The sequence below is a fragment of the Schistocerca serialis genome, chromosome 1, assembly GCF_023864345.2.
Source record: "Schistocerca serialis cubense isolate TAMUIC-IGC-003099 chromosome 1, iqSchSeri2.2, whole genome shotgun sequence".
Classification (NCBI taxonomy): domain Eukaryota; kingdom Metazoa; phylum Arthropoda; class Insecta; order Orthoptera; family Acrididae; genus Schistocerca; species Schistocerca serialis.
The window spans coordinates 473646764-473672218 of record NC_064638.1 but is presented as its reverse complement, the minus strand read 5'-3'; the positions used below and the strand labels follow the sequence as shown (position 1 = coordinate 473672218).

Here is a 25455-nt window from a genome sequence, read left to right as displayed (position 1 = left end):
CTGCTATTTCCAGTTGACATCAAAATTCAGCTCCCGTGTCACGAACAGATTGAATACGTATGAAAATTCAGATAGGATAATATTTAACACTCAGGAAGTTCAGCTTTAGTCTCCTCCCCCCCCCCCCCCCCCCAAACCGCGCGCATATGCACACGCACACGAAGTTATAAAGCCTAAGGACTCTTAAGGTTGTAACTGGACCATTTTAGTGCTAAATCTATTTCACAGCACTCACGCGACTTTAATGGAAATGGAATCCTGAGACTGACTGAAGAGAAAGAAGGCCTTTGAGCCAGTAAGCTAAGACCATGTGACCAATCGAAGCGTTCATATTGGGAGAAGAATGGCAAAAACCACTTAGCACAGGTCGTTCGCTGTTTCGTAACGTATCTATTTCGGTAACTGACCGCAGATGAATGGTTACATCCACTACCCTGTTTCTTCGAAACCTGCTTATCTCAAAATCCCTAGAACAATTACAGAGCTGTTACCGATGGATAAGGCTGATGAGAGAACAAACCCACGCTTTGATAAGTCTCACGTGTTATCAAAGATTACTGCAAGATTTCAATGCTCGATGAATATAGAATTCGCCAGTACGGAAAATCAACTCTAACACTTCAAGATACCTAAAGAAGTACAGAGTGTAAAGGTACGAGCATTTTACTGCGTGCTTGATTTTCATATCACTCTAACAAGAGACGCCGAAAAAACTATGGATTTGTTTGAATAAATAACACCGGGGGCTGTAAAAACGGGTTTTTAATGACTATAAGTGGTCCCTGCTGTGGGATATTGTTGATTTTTTCAGTTTCTTCAAATATTAGATGTGATCACTTTAGCTAGACCCTTCCATCTGCTTACGATATAAGGGATATCTGCTGTAGTATTTCTGATTCTGACTGAAGTTTTTGGAATTTTTGTTTTTTGGCTAATTCACAAATTTGGATTGCTTCTCCCTCAATTTTCTGTTAACAGAATCAAACTGAAAACACCCACAAGCTCTTCTGCAAATAGTGTGGAATTCAACCGTAGCTGATTACGACGTAATGTGATGTCCCAGCGACATCATGATCGTCAGAGACGGAGACCATTTCGTAATTTGTAAGCTAGGGAATCAAGAGCAGTCTTTTCAGTCTAGCGACTGCCTGGAGTGAGTTAGGAACAGAGCAAAATCTAACTTGGGATGACTGAACGGCAGTTTGAACGCGGTCCTCCTGAACACAAATCAAGTGTGTTGACCATTGCAATACTTCACCAACTGGACTGTTTAGCGAGAACGAATTTCGCATGCTGTGTCAAGCGTTGTTAATACTGTGTCGATAAATTATTCTCCAATGCCTATGTAACGGCTTTTTGTAACCACTAATATTACCAAAGAAGCACCATGCCGGGTTGGCGCACTTTAAGACACAGCTGATTTAGATTTTGCTTTGTTTCCAAAAACTGCATGTAAGGCAAATGCCGGGACGGTTCCTTTAAAAAAGGATAAGACCGATTTTCTTCAGAATCTGTGGTTGTGTGACGACGCCACTGGTGCCGTCGACCTGACTTCAGAACTCCAATACTCCTTCCTCCCTATCATCGAGACTTCGGTTTGCCGCAGTTACCTAACTCGCTTCGGGTGAATGCTGCTTCCTTTGATGAAACAACTGGAGACAGTCTGTCCCTGCCCAATCAGAGGTAGCGTTCCATCTCTAATGGTATCAACATGCATGTAGCCAAAATACTAAGTTTCTGGTCCTAGAAACCTTCACACTCACAAGGGAAGCATACATCCAACGGATCACCAACATTTATCATTCTTCACACAACTGTAGTACAAACAAGATTTTAAAAAAATGCTACTCTCGTACGATAGACTTCTCAAGCGATTTCTAGAAGTCGAGATTCGAAGTTCATGCTCCTTCTGAAAACTATAGTCGCGCCATGAGATGCCCGCTGTCGCAGAGGGGCACAGAACGCGGTATGTGCAGCGTGCACATTAGCAACAAGGGGAGCTGGATCCTAGCGGCAAACATTTTTTAACTGTGGTAAGTGGACGAAGCTTGGCAGCTGAGACTAGCGTCGGCGCCAACTGACATGCCTACAAGATGCTACGACTTCCCCTAGCGCGGGGGTATACTGTGCCATGCCCGCAAACTGCGGCGATAGAGCGTATCTGCTGATTGAGTGTTTAAGGAGGCGAAACATGTAAGGTCATCAGTGTCCAGTTCATTCATCAGAGCGAAATGTGTGTGTCCCATCTGTTTGAGTTGAAAGTGAATTCGATATGCAAGTGTGAGAATGTTTTCTAAATGAATGAACTTTTCAGTCTGCAGCGGAGTGTGCAGTAATATGAAACGTCCTGGAAATTAAAATTGTGTGCTGGATCGAGACTCGAACCCAGGACTTTTGCGTTTCGTGGGCAAGTGCTAACCGAGCACGACTTACGACCCGTCCTCACAGCTTTAATTCTTGATTGTCCCCAGGCTGTGGGCAAGCTACGCCTCCGCAATACCCTTAACTTCCAGGAGTGCCAGTCCCGCAAGTTACGCAGGAGAACTTCCGTAAAGTTTGCAGATTAGGGGGTGAAGTACTGGCGGAAGTAAAGCTATGAAGAGTTACGAGTCATGCTAGGGTAGCTCAATTGGTGGAGCACTTCCTTGAGAAAGATAAAGATACCGGTCCGGCACACAGTTTTAATGTACCAGTAAGTTTCACTTTTCTAAATGCGTAGCGTGTATCTGAGGCGGGGCATGGGTATCAGCCCGGTATTCACATAGTGCGATGTAGGAAACCGCCTAAAAACCACGTCCACGCTGGCCTCCACACCGAATCTCGTCAATTCGCCGGTCGGTTTCGAACCGGGACTGGAGCGTCTCATCGTGTCTCGGAAGCGGGTGTGTTACAGAGTATCACACAGCACAGTCATACTAGGATGTAACTGCTGTGAATAATTTACATTGTATTTCGCGTACACGCACCAATGTATCGATGATTTCATAACGATCGTTATTATACATAACCAAAAATTAATCACAGTCATTATTGTTATTCCTTTCTGAAGAAACATGATACAAGGGTTTGCTAGATAAGGAAAAAAAGAGACACTTGAAACGAACGCGGCACGAGCAGAGTTCTGCTGTAGTATGCCGACGTAGTCTGTTGTGTTAACGCTGCTGCTTGGCGGTTGGCGCTCTGTATGCTAATGAGTGGGCTTGTAAAACACTGAACCACCATTTCTCCGAAACAATCGAGAAGCGCATCGCCCTACAGCAGCGTTCGTTACATCCAACAGCACGCACTGTTACCCATTCGGTGAACATTTTCGTTGTCATATGGTACGGGGAAAGCGCGACATACAACGAACTGGCAATGTGTTTTCGCCCAGCAACTGCCAATCACGTAACACACTGTACAATATACAAACACATTTCGTAACGGTGAACTAGGCCAGTGGTTTCCACCTGCGAAAACGCTCACCACGGTGGGAAAGTGGCGTTTCACTGGCGGCTGGTATCACATGCAAATGTCCCCCCTGGGCGCCGTATCGGCGGCGTCGGCTGCAGGCGCGGCGCGGCGGGACTACTTTCGAAACGGGACCAGGTCGCTGCTGCTGCTGCTGCTGCCGCGGGCTGACCAAACAAACAGAACGTAAGCGCTGCCTATTACGAGCAAACGGGCCTGTGGTCACCGGCGTGAGGCGCGTCCAGAAAAACGCCGGCAACCATCGCCGCACACATGTCCCTAACCACACGGGCGACGAGCACAAAAAGCGAACGGCAAACACGTCTAAATACATGAGATCATACGCGATGTTCTGTCAGCTTGCAAACAGCATAGTGGTTCTACGGACAGATTATTACGTCTTTAACGTTACTGGTCCCCCTGCAACACAAGGTTAGCAGAGTTCGCCGTCTCGTCGATATCCAAAATGAAATGAGCGTACGGCATATTCATTAAGGACAGATTAATAATGTAGGAGGCAAACTTCCGCGGTCTAGCCGAAGGGACCATCCCAACAGTAATTTGAAGTAATGCGTCAAACGGGAAACGTTGAAAAGGAATTTGAACGCTGCTCCTCCAAAATTCGAATTCCGGTTTTTTTTAAATTTTTTTTAAGCAGCACGTCACATCGCACGTTGGGATTTACCAAGGACAGACAGGAGTGCCGTCAACCGATCCCCAGCGCTGTAACCAGGTTGATTCTGCAACACACACAAATGAACACTATATCATAAATAACAAGACAACAAAATCATTTTTTGCAAGTAATAGTCCACCCAAAGGAGAGAATATTCTTTCGTACGATTAATAGCTTTACTGGGAGATGAAGCTTGCACAAGATAGAGTAGCATGGAGAGCTGCATCAAACCAGTCTCAGGACTGAAAACAACAACAGCTTTGGCTTCTATCTACGAAAATACTGCAGCAAAGACAGCGCATAATAACGATTCACTTCATTTAAGACATTCGTGTCCTCATAATAGCAGTAAAGTAGAATATAAATGCTAGTACCTTTTATTTTGCATAAACGTCCCAATTTCCAACACAGCACAGTTTTATCCCCAGTACCAGGTAAACATCGCGCCTACAGCAACGCCGTGCTGCAAACTTCAGGTTCAGGTCCAGCCCAGCGTTATCAGACGTCATATACATATACACCCCACTTTGCTGTTAAAATGTGAGTCGCGCCATTAAACAACAGATTCACGACCGAGACAAGTACAACACTGAGTCTTTAGTTCATTGTTGCACGAAAAATGTCGAGGGTGTAAAACAAAAATGTCCGTAGTTACTACAACGATAAAAATGCCGTTCTGAAGGGAGAGTGAAATATTATGGATGCCCATTTTAGGTGGGCATCTATTATGGTGGGATGCACTTCAGAGGCACTTAACCGTTTAGTTTCATGAGGTTCGTTTAAGGATTCAGTGGCTCGGTACGTGAAAAACATCTACAGTAAACTGCTGCAGCTGCATTGCGCAGTACGTGGTAAGTACACCTGACGGCATGCCCCAATATTTCGTAAAAGTCAAGGATTCTCGAATAAGTAAAGGAAATATTAACGAAGACTGGTATTGGGGTAAGATTTTTAGAATGTTTTAATGTTTTTTAAGTGACTTCATGTTCGCTTTTAGCTGTAACATTATTATTTCACAATTGTAATCTCGGCATTTGGGATCCAGCTATTAGTCGTTATTAAAAATACAAGTAGTAACTGCCTGGTAGGTTTAATTAATTCAATACGAGGCAGATCACAACCTATATCAAATATGTACAACGCTTGGAACTGGTACAAATAGTGACACTGCACTTGTGAAATAAAAGACAGTTACAAATTGAAGCGAAAATGACGAAACTGAAATAAATTATAGAAGCTGTGAACCCACATTATGTCAATCAACAAATGCAATTCCGATGCGTGCATAATTAACACCTGTTTCAAGCTGAGTAAATGGCATTTATGAAACTCTCATATGAAACTCTTATATATTTCTTCGAATATGAGTGGAATTTAGCAATTTACTGCATTTCTGACACTATCTCCATTTAGAGCTTGAGCGTAAATTACATCAGAATAGACTCATTGCTAATTATAAACATAACTCATGGATTCTTTCTACGACGCCTGCTACTCTCGTAGCCTGTTGCCTACGCTATGCACATACGCCATCTGGGCCTTTCTTCCTCACTTTCTTTTCACTTAGTGAAACAGTTGGCAAATGTCTCCTCACATCTGACAAACATTCTATGAAAGTATCGTACTGCTGAGCAGCACACTGGATAGAGCCGCAACGAGTGGATCGATAATGAAGTAGCTACCTCCCCAAAACAGCAGTCGTTTATATTGCTCCAGGGAAGCTGTTAGACGTCGCAAAACAGCCGAAACTTTGATCAATGTTGCAAGGCCTGTCCGATGCCGAGTCACTACAATAATACTATCACACTGCGACAAGCAAATGCAGCTAAAGATTGAGGATTCTCTTAGGGCGGCACGATTCTGATTAAAACTTCTGGCAATATCCGCAAGTTTGACATGATAGTCACCTTATTCTAGTGCAATGCATGGCGGTGCAGTCAATTTCTTTCATGTGTCTTGAACAAATATTGAAGCAAAAGTGAGATGTTGATACAGATCTGTGACGAAAGAAAGGAAGAATAATGCATCAATTTTGTATGCGTTACCCGCAACATCTATTCATCTCGAAAGCGAAAAAAAAAGGCAGAAATCCCTTTCTCCCAGACTTCATCAAAACTACCACGCTACAGACTAAATACCAAGCATTCATGTACACAAATTATAGACACCCCGCATTAAACACCACTGCTGCAAAACATAAATGCTCTCGATTACTACTTTCCCGTGAAAATTTATTCTGATTTCAATAGGAAAATATTATCAGTGCTAACTTCTTAACAGCAAGATTTGCGTAAAAAAAAAAAAACTGCTTAGTTTGTGAGCTTGTCTGGCCTATTATTTATCACGAAGCAATATCCGTCTTTACCTCCTTGCTGATACAACATTTAGGGAAACTCTTGATAACACTGAGAACAAATGTTTTAGTGCTAAAACAACAATCTCTTTCATCACAATGACCAGAGCAAAACAGCTTATTTTTGCCTCAAAAGGCAATGCTGGCGCACGTCAGCCGCAACTGAGGATTTTATTTCAAGCAATAAATTATACTGTAGCTATTGTTTCAAAACAAGAATATTCTGTGGTAACACAAAACTACAGATCAAGTCAATATTAGGTAAGAGTCAGATTACTTCTATTAGACGCAAGCCTTCTAGACAGAACCACCTAGTTGTTCTAATAAATCGGACACTCACTCCGAAAGAGGGCAAGTGACAGTACCATTATATACTACAATAGCTTCCTTACGTTTAACTGAGCAATCATGTGAATATGCCTGCAGTAGAAAACTAATATACCTGTTTTATTGTGCCTACGTTGGGAATAGATACCCTACAAACTATAGAACTGGCCTAAATATAAAAAACTATTTACCATTTATGATGTAAACAAGTCGTCGATATGTAGCTTGCGGTGTGTAATGACCAACAACATGTTTCTTCTGGCAAACGTTGAAGCAAATTAAAATCTTTACCAACTTTGCAATCGAGACGATGCTGGAAAAGGAGAGACTGCACCCCTACATCGTCTATCACTAAGCACTTCACTGTCGACTACGTGTTATTCATTTCTTATTGGTAGTATGCTGCGTGCATAATTCGTCTTGATAATCTAATTTAGTTGCCAATTTCACGCATTATTCTTATTGCGTTGTAGCTCATGCGAATATGCTGATCTCTCCCTGAGTCAATATTAGCATACAGCGTGTATGGATAGAAGAATAGAAGAGATGCTAAGACTGTAAATTGGGACATTTAGACGAAACATTCACGGACACTGAACAATGTAGTGTGCCGCGTAGCAGATGGTCAAGCAAGACCTATCTGCGACAACAGCCTCAATAAGCAGTCACATCACGAACAGCCTACACTAATACTTTCGAAACGACTAATCCAAACGCTACACACAGACGTACCTGTCTGGCTGAAATAGGTACGAAGAGGTTAAGATATCGCGTCTTCAGCAAGAGCAGGCTTCCCGCTGTGCACAGCTACGTAGCATCATTGTCTCGATCGCGTCCGTCATGCCGGCAGCGAGCTCCTCAACAGCAGTCGTCACTTCGGATTTCGGTTAATGTCGAAGAAGCAAGAGATTCGCCAGCTCCTTCTAGCAGCTGCGCACGCGCTCGCGTCCCTGACTCAACTGAAGGCTTTTGTCAAAGCGGCGCCAGTGCCGCAGCAGCGCCAACAGTGGAGAAAACTGGAAACTTGACTGCCGCCGAGCTGCAGGCTGCGCTATCGCAAAGCGACTGAAGGTGAGGTGCGCAGTCCGTCCAGCTGCCTAGCACGCAGGGGTACTCCAGTAGCCTGTCTCCGCTCGCGCTCCCTCGATATGCTGTGGAAGAAGGCGTTCCACAACACCCGATGCTTCCTCGTCGGTGGCTAGCAACGCACTGGTGCGGCGACGCCGACTTCTCGCGTGGTAGTTACGGCGGCGGCGGCAGCCGCTCCGTGTTATCTCCTACTCCGCCCCCTCTCCCCCGCCAATTACCGCATTCGTCCGACTTGGTGGGGAGGCGAACAACACTGTCGAGCAGTCTCACGCACACATGCACGCACTTGGGCTGCTGGCTCCGTCCGATGTGGTCCCCTTCCTTCGACAACCAGCTGGCAGCCGCGTTTTCGCTTTCGCCTCGTCCCTGGGACGGCACCTGACCCTCTCGCTGCTTTGCCCTTGGTCAGGACGGATTAGGAAGAGGCCACGTTAATAGCACTGCAGGCCGACCTCTGAAGACATCTGTTTTGAAAATGAAGACTGATTACACTGATAAGAATGAGTATCAGATGGAAACATTTAGACTGAAGTTCGGCAGGCATTGATAATGCAAGGTCTGGAGCTTTATTGTGTTACGTTGGGAGTTAACAACAAGCGACGTCGCAATATGAAGAGCAAGGAAACACACCAAAGTCGGGTGAGTCGCCTTCCGCAACCATGTAGGGAAAGACAGACGTCCGGTAGCTGCTGACGCGTTGTTTTTACGTGCGTGAGTTATAGGACAGGACGCCAATATTGGGGAGGAAAAGGAAAATGAGCGCACGGCCATCAGGTATGGAAAACACTTCAAGAACACTCTTTCTTTGATTAGAAAGGATTTTTTTTTTTTACTTGTTACTTAGTGCACAAATTTTAAAGTCATGCTTCAACAAAAAGTATTTTCCACATACTACGCGTCTTTCGACGTTAAATAGATGAATCAGGTAAAAAACAACAAAGAATTGTACTTATTTTTATTATATCTCAGCAAATCCTTCTTCGACGACAACGCGCTTGAAGTGACGAGATTCTCACTCTTCCATTCTATCGGAGAAGGAGTTTATGTTGAACTACGCAAAATAGGCCATTGGAGACACGATTATTATCTCATTGATGAAAATTTTAACACTAAAAGCCAAACATTAAAACTACAGAATAGGCTTGAGTCAAGAGAATAAGGTGTACCCATTCGAATATAATCTGGTGGTTTTTCGCCATTATTAGACGCAGCACTATCCTAGTGAGACAGAATAATCTTGTTTGGCAGCCGAAATTGTCTTTCAATAAGCCCTGTCTCAAACAGTTTAATAAACAACCACAATAAGAGCCAACTATTGTTCTTTTGCTTTTGTCCGTGTAATATATAAGCAATATACCTGTGAATTTCAAAATGCAATGACTTTTCATCCGACAAAATTATCTTCAAGTTAATAAAGCTTTCTTCAAGTGTTTATCTTCAACCGCTAAATATTTGTAAAAAAAAAAAAAAAATTAAAATTGCCGGCCGATGTGGCCGAGCGGTTCTAGGCGCTACAGTCTGGAACCGCGCGACCGCTACGGTCGCAGGTTCGAATCCTGCCTCGGACATGGATGTGTGTGATGTCCTTAGGTTAGTTCGGTTTAAGTAGTTCTAGGGGACTGATGACCTCAGCAGCTAAGTCCCATAGTGATCAGACCCATTTGAACCATTTTTTTAAATAATTTTTTGTACCAACAACTGTACAATTTTATTTATTCACTCCCGGCTACCATCTTCACAGGGGATACTAATGTACATCATTTAGTCACAAATACATCTCTGCCAAATACGGCAACATCAACTGCAACAGGTGACGAACTATCACAATAATTGTTTCATTGAATTTCCACTTGTCGAAGTGTGATAGCATGTACACACTTGATCACACTACCGCAATAATTGTTCCACTGAATTTCTACTTATCGAAGTGTGATAACATGTACACACTTGATCTTAAACATCGAATAGTCATCAGAGGCTCATTCAGAGCATGATCTGTATTTTTGACCAACTGATGAAGATGATACCCAGTCCCGAAACAGGTAGAGAAAGAATAAAACTGTACAGCTGTTGGCATAAGAATTTTTTTCCAGAATATATCTTCAAGTTGTTTGGCCAACTCTCACAAACTGTTGACTACAGCATTGTTGTTTCTTGGATTCATGAACGTGAGCGTGGGTCCGAACATCGTCTACAGTCATGAAACTGCGTAAATAGTGTCCGGATTGCCAGATTCTACGTTGAAAAGTTCTTCCGCGTGAGCTATTGTCTCTTCCAAACGGCAGCTATCGTGGGACCCCCAATTCAGACAGGATTTTTTCACAACGACTTTTTCGTGAAGAATTTAATGGAGTCATTCAGCTGAAATGCCTTCAATGTGTGTTCTCACGCAACCTTCCATTACCTTATCACTTATTTTTTTCAATGCTTTGCCGTCTGATAATCTCAACTGCTCGGTCGGGGCACGCTTCGACTCCTGTGTACACGATTAAACTCATTTGTTCCGAAAGAAATAATTTTGCATGTAAGGGCTGAGTCCACATGGACATAATTCAGTTCCATTTTGATCTTTGCAGCTATTCGTATAGCCAAATGAAAAATACCTTCAATAACAGCACTAAACTGACAGTCCTTCATTTTCTACAAACGCTACTCTGTTTAGTTGTGTACGGCACCTAGCAACTGCTTGTCATACAATATTTGTGACTTTCTATAAAATCATCATTACACACACACACACACACACACACACACACACACACACACACACACACACACACACAAGCACACACATACACACAAAGAAACAATATGGCACTTCAGTGGTTTAACAGAATATCCCACTGACATTAGGGTTTGACTCACTCTATCACTGAAATTCACGACGTAACGTAAGAGACGGTAAATTCTGTTTTCTTTTATTGCTATAAATATCGATGCACCATTTCCTATACCACTAGGAGCGTGGTACACAGAAAGGACGACGATCATACTGAAGCACAAGCTCAATTCATTTCAGACAGGTCACGTATATTATTTCGCTGGCACGTAAATATTTATGTCACATTATCGACACCATGGAGTGTGGTGACCTGACTGCCCATCTGCGCTCCAAAGTGCTGAGTTGAGTCCTACAGCTCTTTTTAGGGAGGGTGTGTAACACTGGTGATTGTTATACGTGTGGACTTTTAGATCAGTCGCCTCCTTGATTATACATGCCATCTCCGACTTTGATGCTCTCCCTTCTTTTCGTTTTTGTAATCATACACAATAACGCAGTACTACACTAGACCGCACAGGTATTCATCAAATCCTCACGGTTCAAAAAGTCACAAAGTTTAGGTAAACACCGCTCAAAAGAATTAGGGGAACCCGTGTATCAACGACCAGTATGTTAAAATTTATTTAGATACTGGCAGTACCTGTGGTCTTGTTGCATAGCATGAGATCTTCGCTGTAGGCCACAACTTAAGTCATTCGTCATCTATATTCTGCGTTATGCATTACAGTGTCAGGTGACTCCTAGGAAGGAACTCAGCACCGGCGTCCTAGTGTTTTCTAGTGAGGTACATAGACGACATTTGTCATTTGTGGACGTTGTATTCAACCAAGCGCATGCAAAGCAACATCCTAATGCATTGCAAATTGTAAAAATAGTCTGTATGATTCAAGAAGGACGAACTTCCCGTCATGTTGCTGCAGATGCTAATGTCCCTCCATTTGTCATCCATAGGCTGTGGACAGATTACAAGAAGAAGACAGGTCGCCACACAAGGCGAGTTGGACAAGGTCGCCGACGCGTTACAGACCCAGGTGAAGACCGATATCTGGCCATCTCTGCATTGCAACATCGTACAGCTAACTCGAGAGCACTGCAAGAGTCTCTTAAGGGCCACTGAAGCCGCTGTGTCCAGTCGGACTGTAAAGAACACGTTACGAGGAAGGACCTTACAACTCGGACGTACTGTTCGAGTACCCCGCTTGACACATCATCTCGCAGCTCGCCTTCAGTTCTGTCCTTCCCATGTCAACTGGCAACATCGTCATTGGTGAAACGTGATATCTACAGACTCCAAATTTCTTGCGTGTTCATCTGTGGACACGCAGCGGTGAGCGGTAGCTGCCAAATGTTGTCAAGGAAATCGACAGATTCGGCGAAGGTCCTGTGGTGGTGTGGGGAGGCGCCAATTTTGATAGGTGTGCGAATCTTGTTCGTTGTCCATGGTCGCTTTACCGCCCGGCAGTACATCAACCAGATCTTTGGTGGACCTTTTGGTGGCTGCTGAATACATTGGTGGCCCTGAGTTCCTTCTTATGCACAATAATGCCAGGGACGATGTGGCGGGCTTCAATGGCGGGCTTCAACAGGGATGTCCTGAGAAGCCTGGACATTGAAGTAATGGAATGGCCAGTGATGACTCCCGATGGTGGCTCCTGACCTAAACCCCATCGAAAACATATGGGACATGCTTGACAGACGTGTTCGTGGTCGTACTGTTATATTGCTGACTCACCGAGAACTCTCATTGCAGAATGGGAACGAATACCACAGGGCGACCTCCGTAGACCTATATGGGAACACGTCACTTAGGTGTCGGGCGGTGATTAACAATCACGGAGGGCATACATGTAACTGAAGCTTTCAAAGTCCATTGAAAAGGATCCAGGGTGACGGGATGAATGCCTGTATCCACTTTGTTTGCAACACTTGTCGGACGTTTCAGTTCTTATTACGAAAATGAACGAGGATGTAGTGGTGTGTTGTTATGCACTCAATTTGTGAAAGGTAAAGGTATAATTTGGTAGCAAAACCAGTCCTCAATTATTGCTCAATGGAGGATGGCAAACGTCCAAAGTCATGTTCCCGTAATTATTCTGAGCAGTGTTTAATATTCACATTTCGGACGACGACAACGGCAAACCATTTCGACCACGGACATACCCCCATAAAAATGCGGTACGTCCATTAATGACAATACGCTCATTAATAAGCACTATGATTTGGAAACTCATTGGTCGAGGTAATTAAGTCTCACTGATGAGTCCAAGTGAAGCGACATGCTGTTCAAGACACTTGTGTTGCAGAGTTATATTTCGAGGGGGGAGGGAGAGGTGGGAGAAGGTTCAACTTCAGGTCTTCCGTGATCAAAAAATTAATCCTTCAATAAAAGCACAACTGAATTACTTACCCTCTCTTCACCAACGGTTAGTGCTCCATTTCTAAAGAGTCCGATGTGAACGATTCGTTAGCCTGTAAACTAACTCCCTTCATCCTCTTCTTAGTGGGTGGTGTGATGCAGTGATTAGACATTTGACTCGCATTTTGTTGGACAATAGTGTAAAGTCTCGTCCGGGCATCCAGATTTAAGTTTTCTGTAGTTCGCCGTAACCGCTTCAGGCAAATACCGAGATTATTTCTTTAAAAAAAATAGAAAAACACGGTCGATTTCGTTGCTCATCCTTCCCTAACAGGCTGGAATCCTGCAGGAGAAAGTAAGTTCAAATCCGTAATATCATCAGAAAGAGGAGTAGAGCGGATGGTTCGGATCTTATGTTGACCAGGTTGGACTCCCATTCCTGTATTTAATTCAAAAACTTTACGCAGTGTGTTATGGAATAAAGATACAAATATAATTAGCGGTAACCCGTTCATCGGATTGGGAAGTGGGGTAACGTTGTACTTTTCGAGAGGACGAAGCTACCACCGAGTTTAGCTTTCTTTCCTTCAGCAACTGTCCAGCAGTTCAGCATATCGGAAACACTCAAAACCAGTTTCTCACCGACACTGCCTATTGCAACTATATGCAATGCACCTAACATATGTTTACATTAAGTATCAGAATAATGTTGACTGATTATAAATTTCATCAAATAGTTTCCATGTTCAGATTTTTTTCATAGAGGAACAATGGGATTCTTATATTCAATGAAACCCTCTATGTATAAAGCTCAAACATATCGCAAATAGCGGTCTACACAAAAAAAGTACCTAATAAAGTAATACAAGACAACAAAGACCAAACTGGTATAATGGTATGTTTCGAAGAATGCAGCGAATACGGATGTGGTCCCACAATCACAACTAAGAGACTGTAGGAAAACTGGTAGAGAGGACTTAAGGGCAACTCGTGCTTTCATAAAATGAGCTATGTGTGCAAACATTCTTACAAGGAGACGGCGCCTAATCGACATCACCAAATTCGTCAAAATTTGTGGCGTATGTGGGGCTCGGCTAGAAATGAAAGTAACAGAAATGAGAGCTCCAGATGGCCAAGTGTTTAGAGAAAAGCATTTTTGGCGCGTGCTGGATGCAGTTCAGCCATTTGTGTAAGCTTAGTTTCCAGACAGCAGAGAAGAGTGCAACGGTCGAGTTCCTACGTATGAACTTTTTTTTGTTTTTAGCTTTTATGTTACACTGCAAATAAATGGCTCTGAGCACTATGAGACTTAACATCCATGGTCATCAGTCCCCTAGAACTTAGAACTACTTAAACCTAACTAACCTAAGGACATCACACACTGCAATGTCCAATACATTTCATAAAAGCCATGAAAAGGTGAAGGAAAATTTAAGATTGGTAATAAATTTCCGGGATGAGATTACAAGACGTGTACGAGAACTTCGTATAAAAAGAGATACTTTTTATTATTTTACGGTTGACGATTTACACGTACTGGGCGAGGATAGCTGGACGAGGAGAGCTGATGACCTACAATGGAAAGTACTTTGAAGAAGTCTTCTCGGCTAGTGATTTCTGTTTCTCTTTCGATGTGATAAGAGCAGTTTCGAAGCTTTTTGATAGAATTCTTTACCTGATGACAAAAATAGACATCGTAGGGTTGCACTAGCGCATGGCATTTGGGAGAAATCACTTTAATACCACACGATGGCAATCTGTCTTCAGCTTGAAAAATCTCGTCGTATAATTTTGGATTTGTTTGTCTTTCCTACGAGTCAATTAAGACAAGAAATTTGTTCTGCACGTCGAGTTTCATCACATCGCTCAGACATTTTTTATACGAAACTGTTGTAAGTTTCCCAGATTTTGACGAAGTAATGCCAACATTCCTATAATTTGCCGCCTATGCATCCAACGTTTGTTGAATCCTCAGCCCAAAAGAGCCAATACTCTCTTGTAGGCCTACATAGACTGTTGGCAATGATTTTCCAGAAACGGTTATAGCATACTGCGTTGTCCGTTACTTCATTCATATCTCGGTGTAAGTAACATAAATATTTAAAATAAAACAATTAAAAAAAGTTCCTTCATAGGAACTCGACCCCACGACTCTCGTATTACCGTTCTGCACTCTTTCCGCTGCGCCAACTACTGTCTGGAAACGTAACTGGCTCATCCCTCACCCGTCCCGCGCCAAAAATGCTGTTTTTTTGCTAAACGCGTAGCCATCTGGAGCTTCCACCTCCGTCATTTTCATTTATGGCCAAGCTCTCTATATATCACAAATCTGGACGAAATAGGCGATGACTAGTAGGCATGGCCTTCATGTTAGTCAGAAATCGTGGCTAAAGTTTTATCCGAAAAACCCAGGAACTTGTAATCCTGTGTAAAAAACTGATCCAAAAGTTGTGTTAAGGCTTTAGAGATTCAGTCTCGTACTTCAACGAAAGACAAGAGACAGAAAGCCAAAATGTTACATTCTGCACCTAAAATGCTTTCACGAGTGATGCTACTATCACGTAGAGAATCTTATACCGCCTCATGCGTGCAATTTGAAACAACACTCCCGGTAATGAAAAACAAGGTACGAAGCACTAACGAAACTCCAATTAGACATTATATTGAATATGCTGCGAAATTAACTCCTCTTCTAGTTCATGGATGGATGGATTTAAAATTGTTAGACGCTAAACAGCTTCGTCATCAACTCCCTTCCACGATATGGAGGTACTGCTGAATGAGGGCTACTCTCAATGAACGGAAAGCTAAGGCCACATAACGATAGCCACAGCAATAGAAAATGCCACATATAGACGTGCCAGGAGACTTAGTCATACTGTTGACACTTATTCAAAGAATTAAGAAAACAGAGGATAACTGCGAAACCAAAAAGAGGAGCCAGCCACTAGAAAACACATTAAAACCTATATCCAATTGAACCGGGCAGGAGTTCTGATCTACATCTACATCTACATCTATACTCCGCGAGCCACCTTACGGTGTGTGGCGGAGGGTACTTATTGTACCACTATCTGATCCCCCCTTCCCTGTTCCATTCACGAATTGTGCGTGGGAGGAACTACTGCTTGTAAGTCTCCGTATTTGCTCTAATTTCTCGGATCTTTTCGTTGTGATCATTACGCGAGATATATGTGGGCGGTAGTAATATGTTGCCCATCTCTTCCCGGAATGTGCTCTCTCGTAATTTCGATAATAAACCTCTCCGTATTGCGTAACGCCTTTCTTGAAGTGTCCGCCACTGGAGCTTGTTCAGCATCTCCGTAACGCTCTCGCGCTGACTAAATGTCCCCATGACGAATCGCGCTGCTTTTCGCTGGATCATGTCTATCTCTTCTATTAATCCAACCTGGTAAGGGTCCCATACTGATGAGCAATACTCAAGAATCGGACGAACAAGCGTTTTGTAAGCTACTTCTTTCGTCGATGAGTCACATTTTCTTAGAATTCTTCCCATGAATCTCAACCTGGCGCCTGCTTTTCCCACTATTTGTTTTATGTGATCATTCCACTTCAGATCGCTCCGGATAGTAACTCCTAAGTATTTTACGGTCGTTACCGCTTCCAATGATTTACCACCTATGGCATAATCGTACTGGAATGGATTTCTGCCCCTATGTATGCGCATTATATTACATTTATCTACGTTTAGGGAAAGCTGCCAGCTGTCGCACCATGCATTAATCCTCTGCAGGTCCTCCTGGAGTACGTACGAGTCTTCTGATGTTGCTACTTTCTTGTAGACAACCGTGTCATCTGCAAATAGCCTCACGGAGCTACCGATGTTGTCAACTAAGTCATTTATGTATATTGTAAACAATAAAGGTCCTATCACGCTTCCCTGCGGTACTCCCGAAATTACCTCTACATCTGCAGATTTTGAACCGTTAAGAATGACATGTTGTGTTCTTTCTTCTAGGAAATCCTGAATCCAATCACAAACCTGGTCCGATATTCCGTAAGCTCGTATTTTTTTCACTAAACGTAAGTGCGGAACCGTATCAAATGCCTTCCTGAAGTCCAGGAATACGGCATCAATCTGCTCGCCAGTGTCTACGGCACTGTGAATTTCTTGGGCAAATAGGGCGAGCTGAGTTTCACATGATCTCTGTTTGCGGACACAAAACATGTTCCATTATTCTACAACAGATTGACGTAAGCGAAATAGGCCTATAATTATTCGCATCTGATTTATGACCCTTCTTGAAAATGGGAACGACTTGCGCTTTCTTCCAGTCGCTAGGTACTTTACGTTCTTCCAGCGATCTACGATAAATTGCTGATAGAAAGGGGGCAAGTTCTTTAGCATAATCACTGTAGAATCTTAAGGGTATCTCGTCTGGTCCGGATGCTTTTCCGCTACTAAGTGATAGCAGTTGTTTTTCAATTCCGATATCGTTTATTTCAATATTTTCCATTTTGGCGTCCGTGCGACGGCTGAAGTCAGGGACCGTGTTACGATTTTCCGCAGTGAAACAGTTTCGGAACACTGAATTCAGTATTTCTGCCTTTCTTCGGTCGTCCTCTGTTTCGGTGCCATCGTGGTCAACGAGTGACTGAATAGGGGATTTAGATCCGCTTACCGATTTTACATATGACCAAAACTTTTTAGGGTTCTTGTTTAGATTGTTTGCCAATGTTTTATGTTCGAATTCGTTGAATGCTTCTCTCATTGCTCTCTTTACGCTCTTTTTCGCTTCGTTCAGCTTTTCCTTATCAGCTATGATTCGACTACTCTTAAACCTATGATGAAGCTTTCTTTGTTTCCGTAGTACCTTTCGTACATGATTGTTATACCACGGTGAATCTTTCCCCTCGCTTTGGACCTTAGTCGGTACGAACTTATCTAAGGCGTACTGGACGATGTTTCTGAATTTTTTCCATTTTTGTTCCACATCCTCTTCCTCAGAAATGAACGTTTGATGGTGGTCACTCAGATATTCTGCGATTTGTGCCCTATCACTCTTGTTAAGCAAATATATTTTCCTTCCTTTCTTGGCATTTCTTATTACACTTGTAGTCATTGATGCAACCACTGACTTATGATCACTGATACCCTCTTCTACATTCACGGAGTCGAAAAGTTCCGGTCTATTTGTTGCTATGAGGTCTAAAACGTTAGCTTCACGAGTTGGTTCTCTAACTATCTGCTCGAAGTAATTCTCGGACAAGGCAGTCACGATAATGTCACAAGAGTCTCTGTCCCTGGCTCCAGTTCTGATTGTGTGACTATCCCATTCTATACCTGGTAGATTGAAGTCTCCCCCTATTACAATAGTATGATCACGAAACTTCTTCACGACGTTCTGCAGGTTCTCTCTGAGGCGCTCAACTACTACGGTTGCTGATGCAGGTGGTCTATAGAAGCATCCGACTATCATATCTGACCCACCTTTGATACTTAACTTAACCCAGATTATTTCACATTCGCATTCGCTAATAACTTCACTGGATATTATTGAATTCTTTACTGCTATAAATACTCCTCCACCATTGGCGTTTATCCTATCCTTGCGGTATATATTCCATTCTGTGTCTAGGATTTCGTTACTGTTCACTTCCGGTTTTAACCAACTTTCCGTTCCTAATACTATATGCGCACTATTTCCTTCAATAAGAGATACTAATTCAGGAACCTTGCCCTGGATACTCCTGCAGTTTACCAATATTACGTTAACTTTTCCTGTTTTTGGTCTCTGAGGACGGACGTTCTTTATCAACGATGATAATGTCCTCTCTGGTAAGCCGTCAGGTATTTTATCGTTTCGCCCAAGGGGGGGTCCCTCTAACCTAAAAAAACCCCGTGTGCACGCCACACGTACTCTGCTACCCTAGTAGCTGCTTCCGGTGTGTAGTGCACGCCTGACCTGTCTAGGGGGGCCCTACAGTTCTCCACCCAATAACGGAGGTCGATGAATTTGCAACCATTATAGTCGCAGAGTCGTCTGAGCCTCTGGTTTAGACCCTCCACACGGCTCCAAACCAGAGGACCGCGATCGACTCTGGGCACTATGCTGCAGATATTAAGCTCAGCTTGCACTCCGCGTGCGATGCTGGTTGTCTTCACCAAATCAGCCAGCCGCCGGAAGGAACCAAGGATGGCCTCAGAACCCAAGCGGCAGGCGTCATTCGTTCCGACATGTGCTACTATCTGCAGCCGGTCACACCCAGTGCGTTCAATAGCTGCCGGAAGGGCCTCCTCCACATTACGGACGAGACCCCCCGGCAAGCACACCGAGTGCACACTGGCATTCTTCCCCGACCTACCCGCTATTTTCCTGAGGGGCTCCATAACCCGCCTAACGTTGGAGCTCCCTATAACTAACAGGCCCGCCCTCTGTGACTGTCGGGACCTTGCCGGAGAATCGGCCACTGGCCCAACAGGCGAGGCATCCTGTGGTGGCTCGGAAACGATGTCATCACCACTAGGAAGCACCCCGTACCTGTTGGAAAGGGGTAAGGCAGCTGCCACGCGGCCAGATCCCACCTTCGCCTTTCGGCCAGGCACGCGCGAGCCCACCACTGTCCGCCATTCACCCTGGAGTGATGGCTGACCGGTAAGATGCTCACTGCCGGAAGACGCAGCGACATCAGGGGTTCCATGTGATTCCAAGGCCACCGAAGTAGGCATAGGTCTCACCACAGTTGCCCCAACGCCACTACGAGCCGACGCCTGCGCCTCGAGCTCGATGAGCCTAACAGACAAAGCCTCCACCTGCCCCCGAAGAGTGGCCAATTCTCCTTGCGTCCGCTCACAACAACCACAGTCCCTACACATGACTATGTTTACCCTACTCTATACGGTGCCAAATTCCCAAGATAATCTTCTGATGAGCTACTCTGATAATCAAGAAACACTCACTACGCTAGGTTTTCCCAGAAAAACTATTTAAAAGCTAAGCGCAGCAAATAAGTACAAAAACGCTTTATACAAACAGTACTCGCTGCTGCTGGTGCTCTCGCTCTGGCTGTCACAAGACAACTGCTGATTCGAGTGACTAGTGGCTAACGGCCGCGAAACAAACAAAAGACGGTTTTAGGGCGCTTTCTGTTCTAAACGATCAAGAAAACACTAAGAAATCTAACACGAAAACTACGTAAAGTTTTATCAAGAACTGTTAGTTACTATGCAGAGCAGATAAACACAAATAGAATCCCTTCCTTAGTGGAAGGTCGTAAACAAAATGCAAAATAAACTTTATACAAACAGTACTCGCTGCTGCTGGTGCTCTCGCTCTGGCTGCCACATGAAATGTCAACAATTATCGTGCCATTGGTTCGTCATCGCTAAAATGGACGGCACGTCCCTCGCTAGGCCAAAGGCTTTCCTCCTATCAGCATGCAACACACAGAACGTTAAAACATGGTGCACCGTGCTGACTCCGTGAGCGCTGTATTCCGGCGGATGTTCTTGCTGCAAAAGATATGCAGGCGTCATTACGCTGTGGTCGATAGGAAGGCGAGTGAGGCTCACTTGTCCCTTCGTTGAGCTCGACAGTATGTGCACCGTGGGTGAATAGTCACTCTGACCAGCAATAGCTTATTGTTACCCACTGCCGTTCCCCCTCAGCCAACACTCACTCTGTCACCCATGACGCAACAGCCTGTACGGGGATGCTCTCTCAGCCTCGTAATTCCTCTCCTACACCATACTTAACGAGGATCTCTCCCATTCCAAGAGTCTTACCTCACTAGGAACGGAAGTAGGTCATTCCCGTTTAGAGAAATAGTACGAGAATGGTTATACAGAATTGCAGAGCAATACTGCTAAAGTCCGTCTGTTGTAGGATCCAACAGCATATTCTAAGGTCAAACATTGAGACTTTCCTGGAAGGAAAGTAACTTATTTCAAAGAAGCAGCACGGGTTCTGGAAGCACCAATCACTCTAAAATGCAATTCGCTACCGAGCGAGGTGGCGCAGTGGTTAACACACTGGAGTCGCATTCGGGAGGATGGCGGTGCAAACCCCTCGTCCGGCCTCCCAGATTTTCGATTTCCGCTATTTTCGTAAGTCGCTTATGGGAAATGCCGGGATGGTTCCCTTGAAAGGGCACAGCCTATTTCCATCTCTGTCCTTCCCTTCTCCGAGCTTGTGCTCCGTCTCTAAAGCCCTCATTGTCGACGGGCTCTAATCTTCTCTTCCACAAATGGGTTCTTTCACACACGATATTTTGCAAACAATAGATGTAAGTCAACCGATAGATTCCACCATCCCAGATTTCTGAAAGTCAGTCGAGACTGTGCAATATTGTCCAGTGATAACTAAGAAACGATTCTTGAAAAGTAGCTTCAAAAAATATGTGTTGGCTCGAAAAAATGTTTGACCAACAAACCTCAGTGCACTATACTGGATGGCAAATGTTCAACAGAAACAAAAACAACATCGCGTGTGCTCCAGAGAAATGTATCAGAATGCCAATGTTCGCTTTATACGTAAACGATGTATCTGGTAAGGTCAGAGTCTCTCCCAGATTGCTCGCTGTCGATACTTTTGTCTGAAGGAAAGTAAGATCGTTCAGATACAGTAGGGAAATTCAGATCGACTTAAAACATATTTCCACTTGTATTAAACGGAGCCTTTTTTAAAATGTGGATGAAATTAAGTGAATACCCTGGCAAATAGAGTTGTGCAAATTGGTCACAAATTGATGTTCTGCGGGTATAGAGGGAAAACAGGAAGTTGTAAAGTTTGGCGACCGATGGATGAAAGTGTGACGCTGCTGCACAGTTTCACCGCGCAGCTGGCGAGGACAGCGAACAGCGATTTAATTCTTTTTACTCATTTGGGCTGTAATTATGCATCGGAGATGGGAGCATGAACAATATATGCAAATATCTGCATTTGAAAAGTACGTGTAGCTGGGCTCAAAAGACGGTTGGAGTAATCGGCGAATCTCTCGAAATTTGAATACGAGCGATGCCAATAGTAGTAGTATGTTGGCTGGAATGAATGAACCACGGCCTAACATAGGGACAAAAGGGAAACGGTCGAACTAGAGAGACGAAAGAACTTTAGGACTCAGAGGCCCGGATTCATCATTATCATCGATACGACGTGCAACTGGTGCCTTAGTGACCACAAAGATCATTAATAGGCGGTTCACAGAAAGGAGGCTGAGCTCACGGCACTCCTTGCGCCGACTACAGTTGACTTCAGTACACCAGCAAACCCATTTGCATTGGTGTCGGGCGCATTCGACCAGGAATCTCATTGACTGCAGTACAAATGTCTTTAGTTATGAGTCCTGCTTCGAACTGAGCCCTGAAGGCGTGTCTAAAGACGCCCCAGACAGTGGTGGGGTATAAACCTAACTGTCGTCCCCAAATGATGGTCTGGGGTACCATTTCATTTAATAGCAGGACGCCTTGGATTGCCAGCCGCGGCATCCTTACAACACGGCGAGACGCTGACGATGTTATACGCCCCATTTTGTTGCCGTTCATGGTAAGCCATCTTGGGGTTACAATTCAGCAAGATAATGCCGGGCCGCACATGGCGAGAGTTTCTACTGCTTGTCTTCGTGCTTGCCAAAACCAATCTTAGTCAGCAGGGTAGTTGGATCTATCAAAAGAAATGGTTCAAATGGCTCTGAGCACTGTGGGACTTAACATCTGAGGTCATCAGTCCCCTAGAACTTAGAACTACTTAAACCTAACTAACCTAAGGACATCACACACATCTATGCCCGAGGCAGGATTCGAACCTGCGACCGACTGAAGCGCCTAGAACCGCTCGGCCACACCGGCCGGCCGTTGGATCTCTCCGCAATTGAGAACGTTTGGATCTTTATGGGCAAGGCCGGCTAACCAGCTCGGTATTGGAGAGAATTTGGCGCGACGTTTCTCAAGAGTACATCTAATAACTCTATCAATCAATACCAAGCCGAAAATCCGCTCACAAGAGCCAGAGGTGGACCAGCCCGTTACTGATTTGCTCAATTTGTGAAGCTCTTTATCTTGAAATAATTATCCAATTTTTCTGAACTTGTAATCATTTGTTTGTCTGTACATGTACATCACATCTACCGATTTCCGTCCCATTCGGATAATTCCTTCATGCCCCGTCGTTTTGTTTTCTGTCTCAGAGTGTATTTAAGAGCAATAGTGTGAAGAGGTATGAAATGGAACGAAGGTGAGAAACTGTTTTGAGTTTCGGGTAAGTGTGATGAAACTGCAAAGTAAATAGTGTACAAGTAGATAGTGCAAAAATTCTAGAAAACTGCACTGTCGCAATAAACAAATAGGAAAGGGTATATTGAATGAATTAAGACGTTTCGCAAGGACTGTTATCAGGCCAGTACAAGACATGACGAAGGCGTAACATATATGTACGAGGAACTTAAATGTAGTTCTTTGGGAGGAATGTGACGCTGATAGTTAGTAACTTGTTCCATAGATCATATTCACGATAAATGTTATGACGTGGTCCATATCAACAGAACAAACATACAAAACACACACACACACACACACACACACAAACACAAAATATGTCGAAAAACATTATATGGCTGCACACTGGTCATTTACTGCTTTGTAAGAATGACTAATTTTTTTCTATCACGTTTCCTCTATGGTACAGAAGAAGAAGCTAAGGAGAATTATCTTTACATTCGAAAACAAACACTTCTGCTACCTGCCAGACATTTTATTTTTATGGTTAGATTGTCACAGAGATTTATGGCTTCATATTTAATCCCACTGTGTGCGAAAGTTAGATTCATTAAAGGGTAATGGAGATCATTTCTCCTTCTAATATTGCACTTGTGAATATCTCTGTTACTCTCAATTCCTTTTTGCCTTTGAATGAGGAGTTAGCCCAGAGTATTATTCCACAACACATCAGTGAATCGAAATATGCAAAACATGTTAAGTTCTTAATTTCTACATTCTCAAAGTTAGCAAGTATTCTTAAGGCAAAAGTAGTCTAACCTAAAAATTTTAGCAGGTATGTTACTTTCTCGCGAAATCCAGATGGGTACATTTACACGAGCGATAGTTAAGGACGGTTTTACTGCCTACCTCGTATATTTAGAGTATGGAATACGATAATAAGACAGGTTAGTGCACTTAAACGGATGCACATGAACTGTCTTTTTTTTCCTTCGCACGCTATGTAAACGGAATAGGAGACACAGCCTTCAAAACTAGTACGAACTACCCTTCACCACGTACCGCACAGTAGAGCGTGTGGCATGTTGGTGGATCAGCTTCGAAGATAACAAAAGAGATCTGATTTATAAATAAGAAATCAGTAACACTCTCAATCCTAAAACACGGCGATTACTTACCAACACGCTTCCATACAACCGACAAACGTCCGAGTGAAGACTGCCATTGCGCTCGTTTAGTAAACAATACTCTCTGCAAAAGCACATTCACTAACTATTCTACTCCCTTGAATAGCTCTTCAAAATTTCAGACTGAACTCACAACTGCATTTTTCTGCGCTTTGTTTCAAGTTGAGAATCACCCATTGTAGTGGTCGCTGGCGTGGATGCATTTTCCCTTACTTTCTTTCCGCTGAACAACTTGCGTACAGATTTCCTGGAATTAACGCATAGTAAATGTTGTGAGGCCACATTATCCTTCTAGTTTTCAACGCAGTACACATATACAATACAATAACAGCTCGACACACAGCTGTACCTCATCTGTTTCACGTAAACTGCTTTACTTCCTGTCAGTGAAATTCCTTTACTGAAAATGACATTTTCCACACGCTTTGGTTGTGTATATATGCATACTGTTATACGAAGCGTCCGAAACAGTTGCGTCTGTTACCTCTTTTACTTTCACTGTGTTGTTCCACTTTTCACATGTTAAATGCTATTCCTGTTCTCCATTTAGAAGGAAATTTCTCTTCAGTGCGATATCGCTGATCTTACTGTCACATGTCGCGTTGTTACAATATCTTTGCAGTGATCTCACCGCAACATGGAAATCTTTGGTGAGTGCGACACCTATCCGGTTACTTCACTTGATTCAACACCGATCAGACAAATAAATATTTACTTTTCTTCCCAGAGATTACATATACAGGGTTATTACAAATGATTGAAGCGATTTCACAGCTCTACAATAACTTTATTATTTGAGATATTTTCACAATGCTTTGCACACATACAAAAACTCAAAAAGTTTTTTTAGGCATTCACAAATGTTCGATATGTGCCCCTTTAGTGATTCGGCAGACATCAAGCCGATAATCAAGTTCCTCCCACACTCGGTGCAGCATGTCCCCATCAATGAGTTCGAAAGCATCGTTGATGCGAGCTCGCAGTTCTGGCACGTTTCTTGGTAGAGGAGGTTTAAACACTGAATCTTTCACATAACCCCACAGAAAGAAATCGCATGGGGT

At 43.6% G+C, this 25455-nt stretch overlaps 1 protein-coding gene across 1 annotated transcript in view; it reads right to left on the bottom strand.

The window, feature by feature from the left end:
• LOC126473450 (MICAL-like protein 1) overlaps positions 1-8034 on the bottom strand; it is a 67326-nt gene extending 59292 nt beyond the window's left edge. The window contains exon 1 of the mRNA XM_050100510.1: positions 7539-8034. The gene's annotated coding sequence lies outside the window, so the exon portion shown is untranslated. The remainder of the gene's footprint in view (positions 1-7538) is intronic.
• Between the last annotated feature and the right edge of the window lie 17421 nt (positions 8035-25455).